The 9,533-nt window shown below is 43.3% G+C and overlaps 1 pseudogene across 1 annotated transcript in view; it reads left to right on the top strand.

The window, feature by feature from the left end:
- Positions 1 to 9,533, top strand: part of LOC147621376 (SPX domain-containing membrane protein OsI_17046-like) — a 40,850-nt pseudogene that overhangs the window by 28,863 nt on the left and 2,454 nt on the right. The window contains exons 4-7 of the transcript XR_015269815.1: positions 7,717 to 7,815; positions 7,913 to 8,368; positions 8,700 to 9,196; positions 9,295 to 9,491. The product of XR_015269815.1 is annotated as an SPX domain-containing membrane protein OsI_17046-like (transcript). The remainder of the gene's footprint in view (positions 1 to 7,716; positions 7,816 to 7,912; positions 8,369 to 8,699; positions 9,197 to 9,294; positions 9,492 to 9,533) is intronic.

The following is a 9,533-nucleotide window of genomic DNA, read 5'->3' on the forward strand; positions in this document are numbered from 1 at the left end:
TCGGGGCTGCTTTATTTCAAGATGGTAGACCGGTTGCTTTTGAAAGTAAAAAGCTAAACGACACTCAATCTCGTTGGCCAACCCTTGAGAAGGAGCTTTATGCTGTGATTCATGCTCTCAAGGTTTGGAGACATTATTTATATGGCTCCAAGTTTGTGGTATTGACTGATCATCAGTCAATCAAGTATGTGTGTGATGCGGATGATTTGAGAGGAAGGAAGCTCGTTGGGCTGAGTTAATGCAAGATTTTGATTTTGAGATTCGTTATCAAAAAGGGTCCATGAATAGTGTTGCAGATGCGCTTAGTCGAATTAGAGAGGTGAATACTTTGTGGTTTCACCGAGATTTCTACTGACTTATTTCAGTCATTGAGAGGGCTTTGCAGGACTGATAGTTATTTTGGTCCATTTTGGCAGAAGATCCAGGACAGGAGCTCATTGATTGACCAAGACTCAATGACTGAAATAGCCTACCATTCAGGCTGTAGGAGGCAAGTGGATGACTTGGAATGGTTTACTATTCCGTAATGACAAAATTTGTGTACCACAGAACCGGACATTAGGTCCAAGATTCTTAAGGAGTGTCACGAGGCCCCTTCTGCTGGACACCCGGGTACACAGGACACTATCGTTAGTGAAACACACTCTTTATTGGCCAAAGATGAAAGGGTATGTAGAAGATTATGTTCTCAAGTGTCAAGTTTCTCAAACAAATAAAGCTGAATGCTTTAGACAGGCTGGGTTGTTGCATCCTTTGCAAATCCCAGGTAATAAATGGGAAAGTATTTCCATGGATTTTATTACCGGATTGCCAAGAGCACATCAAGGCCACGATTCTATTTGGATTGTGGTAGATCGCTTGACAAAAATGGCTAGATTTTTACCGACCCGAAAGACTATTACAGCTACGCAATTAGCTCGGCAGTTTATCGAGCAATTGTTTAGACTGTATGGGTTACCGCAGGACATAGTCAGTGATAGGGACTCTAAGTTTACGAGTGATTTTTGGAAAACTTGTTTTTGAGAAGTTGGAAACAACTTTGAATTTGAGTTCCTCAGATCATCCTCAATCAGATGGCCAGACTGAAAGAGTGAATCAGATTTTGGAGGATATGCTTCGAGCATATGTATCCAAAAGACAGAGTTCATGGGAGGATTATCTTCCTATGTTAGAATTTGCTTATAACAGTACTAAGCATACGAGTACAGGGTTTATTCCTTTCATGCTTATGTATGGTTTTCAACCTAGATCACCTGTTACAGTAGGATTCTCAGGACTTCAGCAGATGCAGCACGTAATTTTTTTGCAAGATATGCAGGAAATGTTACAAGTTGCGAAGGAATCTATTAGAAGTGCTCAAGACCGAGACAGGGTTTTATTCTAATAGACATCGTTCACCTAGAGAGTTCTCTGAAGGAACGATGGTATATTTGCGAGTTCCGAAAGATTCCGAGACTTTACGGACAGGTAGATCTTCGAAATTATCCCCTAGATACTGTGGACCATTTCGTATTACACGACGGATTGGTTCAGTTGCATATGAATTGGATTTGCCTTCTCATGTGAAAGTTCATCCTGTATTTCATGTCAGTAGACTTAAGGAAGTACTGGGTGGAGCAGATCAGTTAGTTACTCCTCAAGAAATTATAGATGTCCAGGACATGACATTTGTTCCGCACGAACCTGAAAAGATTCTTGGATTTCGTGAACGACGATTGCGTAATACGCTTATCACAGAATACAAGATCAAGTGGAAGGATCGTATTGAGGAGGACGCTACATGGGAGACATTGACTACTCTTCAGAGAGATTACCCTGGCTTTTTAGTGAGCTCAGGAGTGAGCTCTTAGAGGAAGGGGAGTATGTCATGTGCACAGTGTGTATCTACCGTGTGCTATACGCATGCAAGACTAGTTTCGAGGCTTGGGGAAGCTTGGAACTAGGCAGGCTGATTGACGAGCTGAGTTAGGGAAATACTAACGGGCGGCACCCAAGTATGGACGGGCGGGCGGCCAAGTGTGGACGCCCGATGACCGGCCAAGAGCCTATAAAAGGGTGGCCAAGGTTAGTTATTTGTATTATAGAGAGTCACGCGAGTTTGTGAGAGCTCTATGGTCTTGGAGCATGGATCTAGTGCAGACGTGCACCTGCATTGTGCAGCCGAGGCCGACAGCAGTCTCGAGGCCCGCGAGGGGCAGCTTCGTGGCGGTATGGGACGTCGCGAGGAGGAGATTGGTCGGTACGTCAACCTAGTTAGCTCAGCTCGTGGCTCGGTGGGGACAGCCAAGACTGTGGGCTTTCCCACGGCTGTCATGGTTGGGAGGTGAGTCAGGCCTGCACCCCCTTGCTTGTCTGTTTGTTCGTTTGTTTGCAGGATTCGAGTTTCGTACCAAGATCGATCACGAGGGGAGATCCGTGGGGATTTGACATGAACGGCCATAGAATCCACATTCTTCTAGACCTTGGCAGCTCACACAACTTTGTTAACTACAAACTTGTGCAGAAATTGAGTCTTGATACGACACCCAGCGATCATACCTAAGAGGTACGCCTATTTGCGGGTCGGCAAGTATGGGATCGAAAGGTGGAGATGCTACCAATCCGGATTCAAGATATACAAAGATACTCTGGAATGCTATATTTGCACCTAGAACAGTAGATTTGTTATTAGGGATTGAGTGGTTTAAGACTCTTCAAGTCCAGATAGATTGGTCTAGTCATATTTTTTCTTTTCAGCATAGGAACACCCAGTATAGTATTTTAGGTGATTGTATACATCCCTCTCCAGGGACCTCTTGTAAAAAAATTTGATTTTGGAAATATAATGGATTCTTCTTTGTATACTGCTTTCCATTGTGTATTGATTCCACTTTCTTCATTTCTCATACCTTCTATGGATGTCATTAAGTGTATTTTGAAAGCAAAGAATTACATAAGATACTTGATTCGTTTCAAGATGTATTTCCTAAGGAACTGCCATCGGGTTTACCACTTGAAAGGGCAGTAGATCATCGTATTGACCTGATCCCTGGTGCTCATCCTGTCAGTATTCCACCTTACAGGATGAGCCAAGCTGAGGAAGATGAGTTGGGTAAACAACTCGAAGATTATTTGAGGATGGGCCAGATCCGTCCAAGTAAAATCACCTTGGGGTGCACCTGTGTTGCTTAGGAGAAAGAAGGACAACACCTAGAGAATGTGTATAGATTACAAGAGATTGAACAAGTTGACAATTAAGAACCGTTATCCTCTCCCTAGATCAGATGACCTGATTGACGGTTAGCAGGAGTGAAATATTTCACGAAGATAGATTTATGTACTGGCTATTACCAGATACGTATTCATGAAAGGCATGTCGAAAGAACCGCCTTTTGGACTAGGTATGGCCATTACGAGTTTCTCGTATTACCTTTTGGGTTAACCAATACTCCAACCACTTTCCAGCAAATGATGAACGATCTTTTTTCGTAAACATTTGGGGAAATTTGTGGTGGTGTTCCTGGATGATATTTTGATATATAGTCGTGCTCTTGAGGATCACGCTAGACACCTCACGATTATCTTATCTATTTTAAGACAGAATCGACTATATGCTATGTTAAGTAAATGTGAATTTTTTATGACAGACATCATTTACTTCAGACACAAGATCACTAGAGATAGATTGAGCATTGACTATGATCGAGTTCAGAAGGTTCTGGATTGGCCTATACTGCGAACAGTGAAACAACTTTGTTCTTTTCTCGGTTTTGTTGGTTTTTTCTTCGAAAATCTGTGTGGGAGTACTCTCAGCTCACACTACCGATGACCGACTTGTTGAAAGGTCGTGGACATAAGTCAAATCAGCCTATCACTTGGAATAACGATTTTGGATATGGCCTTCAAACTTTTGAAAGATAAAGTCAAGGAAGCACTTATCTTAGCATTACCCGCCTAGTCGGCCTTATGTTCTTGAAACTGATACCAGTGACTATGCCATCGGGGCTGCTTTATTTCAAGATGGTAGACCTGTTGCTTTTGAAAGTAAAAAGCTAGACGACACTCAATCTCGTTGGCCAACCCTTGAGAAGGAGCTTTATGCTGTGATTCATGCTCTCAAGGTTTGGAGACATTATTTATATGGCTCCAAGTTTGTGGTATTGACTGATCATCAGTCAATCAAGTATGTGTGTGATGCGGATGATTTGAGAGGAAGGAAAGCTCGTTGGGCTGAGTTAATGCAAGATTTTGATTTTGAGATTCGTTATCAAAAGGGTCCATGAATAGTGTTGCAGATGCGCTTAGTCGAATTAGAGAGTGAATACTTGTGGTTCACCGAGATTTCTACTGACTTATTTCAGTCATTGAGAGGGCTTTGCAGGACTGATAGTTATTTTGGTCCATTTTGGCAGAAGATCCAGGACAGGAGCTCATTGATTGACCAAGACTCAATGACTGAATAGCCTACCATTCAGGCTGTAGGAGGCAAGTGGATGACTTGGAATGGTTTTACTATTCCGTAATGACAAAATTTGTGTACCACAGAACCGGACATTAGTGTCCAAGATTCTTAAGGAGTGTCACGAGGCCCCTTCTGCTGGACACCCGGGTACACAGGACACTATCGTTAGTGAAACACACTCTTTATTGGCCAAAGATGAAAGGGTATGTAGAAGATTATGTTCTCAAGTGTCAAGTTTCTCAAACAAATTAAAGCTGAATGCTTTAGACAGGCTGGGTTGTTGCATCTTTGCAAATCCCAAGTAATAAATGGGAAAGTATTTTCCATGGATTTTTATTACCGGAATTGCTAAGAACACATCAAGGCCACGATTCTATTTGGGTTGTGGTAGATCGCTTGACAAAAAATGGCTAGATTTTTATCGACTCGGAAGACTATTACAGCTACGCAATTAGCACGGCAGTTTATCGAGCAATTGTTTAGACTGTACGGGTTACCACAGACATAGTCAGTGATAGGGACTCTAAGAGTGATTTTTGGAACTTGTTTTTGAGAAGTTGGAAACAATTTTGAATTTGAGTTCCTCAGATCATCCTCAATCTGATGGCCAGAAAAAAGAGTGAATCAAATTTTGGAGGATATTCTTCGCGCATATGTATCCAAAAGACAGAGTTCAATGGGAGGATTATCTTCCTATGTTAGAATTTGTATATAACAGTACTAAGCATACGAATACAGGTTTTAGTCCTTTCATGCTTATGTATGGTTTTCAACCTAGACCACCTGTTACAGTAGGATTCTCAGGAACTTCAGCATGATGCAGCACGTAATTTTTTTGCAAGATATGCAAGAAATGCTACAAGTTGCGAAGGAATCTATTAGAAGTGCTCAAGACCGAGACAAATTTTATTCTAATAGACATCATTCACCTAGAGAGTTCTCTGAAGGAACGATGGTGTATTTGCGAGTTCCGAAAGATTCCGAGACTTTACGGACAAGTCGATCTCCAAAATTATTCCCTAGATACTATGGACCATTTCGTATGTGCACACGGAACTTTCTTTGGTCAGGGCTTGATGGAAATGCTCACACCAGGGCTAGAGTTGCTTGGGAAACCATTATCAGGCCTAAGCAGGAAGGGGATTGAATATCATTGACCCTGAGGTGCAATGTAAGGCTTTGCTATGTAAGCTGGTTGTTAGGGGCTTTCTTCCAGGCATTGAGCCGTGGAAGGACTTTCTCATGCAGCAGATCACGAAGTGTGTCCCTGTTCGCGGAGGTGACTGGACTCTCAGCTCACGCTTTATTTTTTCGGATGCAGTTCACCGCTCCCCTTCATCCCCCCTGGGTAAGGTCCCTTCCTACGGGCCTGGGACTGCCTGAGGAGTTTTTTGGTACACATCTCCCCGCGTTCAGCGGAGGAAGTTAATCGGCAGTCCATTCTGTGGAATGATTTGATCTTAGATGTGCATGGTAGGCCTCTTGGGGCAGCTATGCATATTCTTTGGGTTGGCTGGGAGACGCTTTGCCCCACAGTGTTTGGCTTGGAAGAGGTTTCAGAGCCTCACCGAGGTACAAAGATTGGATCTCACGCAGCAATTGAGGAGGCTCTAGTCGGAGGATTGCACAGATTGATGCAGCCATTCCCAACCACTGGATTACTGGATCTTTCTTGGAAGACCCATCATCATTCTTGGTTTGGGGTTTTTCTGGGACAGGTGTTTCTCTTAAGGTTATGGGTCTCCCCTTGCCTAGGGAGGATGATGTACCGGTCTTTTTTTCTGTACAGGATGGATGGCAGTTGGAGAGATGTGACGTGCAGGACCTTATTGAGGACCCCCAGATTTGTCCAGTCAGAGTTGTTGGTAGGTTAGGGAAGCACGTCTTTGTTGACCCCCCCCCCCCCCCCCCCCCCCCCCCCCCCCCCGGGATGATCACAGAGAGTGTTAGCCTTTGGTTGTATGGTGGCTGCCCTATCAGACATTTGCATTGGGACCCCGGTGAGTGGGTGTGGAAGGATGCTTGTAACCCCTTGAAAAGCATGCCTTTTTTTAGTTATACGGTGCGGAATGCCAGACATCTTATCTTGGGACACATTCAGAGTGTCCCTACTCTTAGACCCCATTGGGAATCTTATGGCATTTCGATTGACATTCAGAGGGTTTTTTTGCGGGAGATTGTGGCATTCTTATAGGAAGCCACAGATTTCCTCCTTTATCTGGGTTTCTCTTCATGGTGGTCTGGCACCCAATCAATGGAGGTCAGTTTTACTGATGCTTGCCCAGCATGCCCTAGATGTGCAAGAGTTCGGAGTCAGTTTATCATTGTTTATGGGAATGCAGGGAAGCACAGAGGGTTTGGTCTGCGATTGCACACCTCTTTGGTAGGATTAAGAGGGATGCCTATCATTTCTTTGGTTCTATCATTTGGTTGACACAGTCTGGGCCTTAGCTGAGATTCGAGGGGGCTGGCAAGGAGTTGCTCGGCAGTGTTGTCTTCAGGATTTGCCACTTTCACACTTTGTCCCTCCGGCACAGAGGTTAGACAGTTCTTGGGAGATTATTGCTAGCATCTCAGCCTGGAATATCTGGAAGGCTAGATGCACCGAGGCCATTGAGGGTACTCCCGTTCTTGTTTCTCAGTGTCTTTGCAGGATTTGGAGTGATATTATTCACTCCATCATGGCTACCTGGGCCAGAATCCCAGGGATCTTCGAGGGCTGCGGAGAGGAAGCGCGGCCAGTTTATGAGAGAGTGGGACATTGGTATCTTTTTCACGTCCTCTCATTCGGGACCCTACTGGTAGCACAGGGCTCCTGATTGGTTGAGATCTCCACCTTTTCTTGGTGTGAAATCTCCATTTTGTAAAATTTTTTCATACTTAATAGAAGTCTCCTTTCTGAAAAAAAAATAAAATAAAATCTTGTATCACTTCAATTCTTGGTAACTACTTATCCTACGAGAAGAGTTACAAGATATTTTGGATTGAAAAACATTTAACTTTGCGCATGCTATTAAAAAATTTGAATGTTGTATGGTGAATGGCTGGCCGTTCATGCTGGCAACCTTCTTGATGATTTGAATGCTCGGAGGCCAAAGGCTGGCCATGATGGCAACCTTCTTGGACCTTTGACTAGTGTAATGAAAGTGGTGGTGGTTTTAAATTTTTGTGTGGGGCTCTTGTGCATGTCTTTGAAGTTGCTTTGTTAGTTGATATTGTCATGGAGGATTACAGTTGTTGTGTTCATAGCATCACTAATCAAAGTGATCAAACAGGGTATGGGGGCCATGGTCGGTGCACTACGCGAAGCCTTGCTGAGTTAAGAAATCAGACAAAGTCACTGTATGACGAACCTGCCAGTTTTAAATCTTGAGGTAAATGACATCCTCCATTTAAAATTTATGTACATGTATAGTAGATTAAAGTAGTCAATGGTTTTAAAAGATATTCTATTTATTTATTCGTTTGCAGGATCCAATCATTCATTCTATAAAGAAGGCACAAGAGCGTCTAACAAACTCCACGAGCTTTCTTCAGTTCTAGCAAAGCATGCACTACTTGATAAGGAGGATGGAGCTTCCAAGGCTTGGGGATGATTGTTTATCGGGGAACAATACCACCTTATGTCCCTCCTCCTTAACCTCGGAAACACTTTTCTTTATATAGGTGAACACATACATTATCGTTCCTTCGGCAGACAAGTATGCATATAGTCTCGGAGGCTGCACCTACTTTATGTGGTGTGATCATCGGTTCGATGGCAGTTGCACAGCTTGTTTCATCAGTATACTTTAGTGCTTGGTCCAATAGATCCTATTTCCAGCCTCTCGTTTTTAGCAGTGTAGTTCTGCTGGTGGGAAAACGTGCTCTATGCCATGGCATATGACCTCAACTCTCTTCCGATTCTTATCCTTGGTCGGATTTTTTTGTGGGTAATGTTCTAATACCTTGTTGGTCTCCCTAGGACATAGGATTCTCTTTGTTGTAAGGGGTCAAATGTGTTCTAGTACAACATGTGGCCTTTCTTGCAATTTTGGATGCTCATGGATGAGCAAATGTGGGAAAGGCATATGTGGGCAGCCAAGGACAACGTGCCTTTGTGAAATGGTTTTTTGTTTTAGGACAAGAAGATTATTAGGTTAAAAATCAGATCATTATATATGAAAATAATTGCATAAAATAGGAGAGATCCATGGCGATCGCCAACTTGTTTATCTTTAGCTTTTCCTGATACATGACTGATTTCAGCTGTACAATGGCAGCTTAGGGTCAGCACGAGCGGTGAACAGACGATACATCAGCGACTGGGTACCGGCTAAGACCCGTCTGCAGGCTTCAGCTGGTTTTGTTAGTGCAAGTGCTTTGGGTATGGCGGTGGGACCCGCTTTAGCAGGGTTTCTTTGAAATAGAGAAAGTCATTCTTAGCTTTGACGCTAAGTTTCGAACACGTTGCCGGGATGGGTGATGGCTGCGTGCTGGCTGGTCTATCTTATGTGGGCTTTGGTTGGGTTTCAAGGAGCCTATTCGGGAAGAGAAGGCGGAGGATCCTCCACCTCCGCCTGAGAGCCAAGGGAACAGAAATGCTGCAAGCTGTGAACAGAGAGGATTGATTCAGCCGCTCCTAGAATCAAATAGAGATGCCAATGAGGATGATCGTGAAGACCCAGATTGTGAGAGTAGTGATAACTTGCATGAGTCAAAAAGCCTGCAAAATCATTTGTGGAAGCCTATAAACTCCTCACAACACCTGTAAAGGTAATTTTTAAAATCAAAATTCATTTGTCATGTTCTTATAGGAACCTAGCCTTCATTCAGACATCATGATTTTTTTGTAAATTTTTCCATGCGTGCAGGTGCAGTTATTGATCTACTTTATGCTGAAGTATGCAATGGAAATCCTTCTGTCGGAATCCAGCGTGGTCACAGCTTATTATTTTGAATGGACGACACGTGCCGTAGCTTTATTTCTTGCACTTCTTGGATTGACAGTACTCCCAGTTTAATTATCTAGTAGGCAGCTACATAAGCAACATGTTTGAAGACCAGGTTAGTCTGTTCATAAGTATTTTATTTTCAACATAAGACAGGTCCT

Source organism: Cibotium barometz, chromosome 30, assembly GCF_041138505.1.
Source record: "Cibotium barometz isolate CiBa-2024 chromosome 30, ASM4113850v1, whole genome shotgun sequence".
NCBI lineage: Eukaryota > Viridiplantae > Streptophyta > Polypodiopsida > Cyatheales > Cibotiaceae > Cibotium > Cibotium barometz.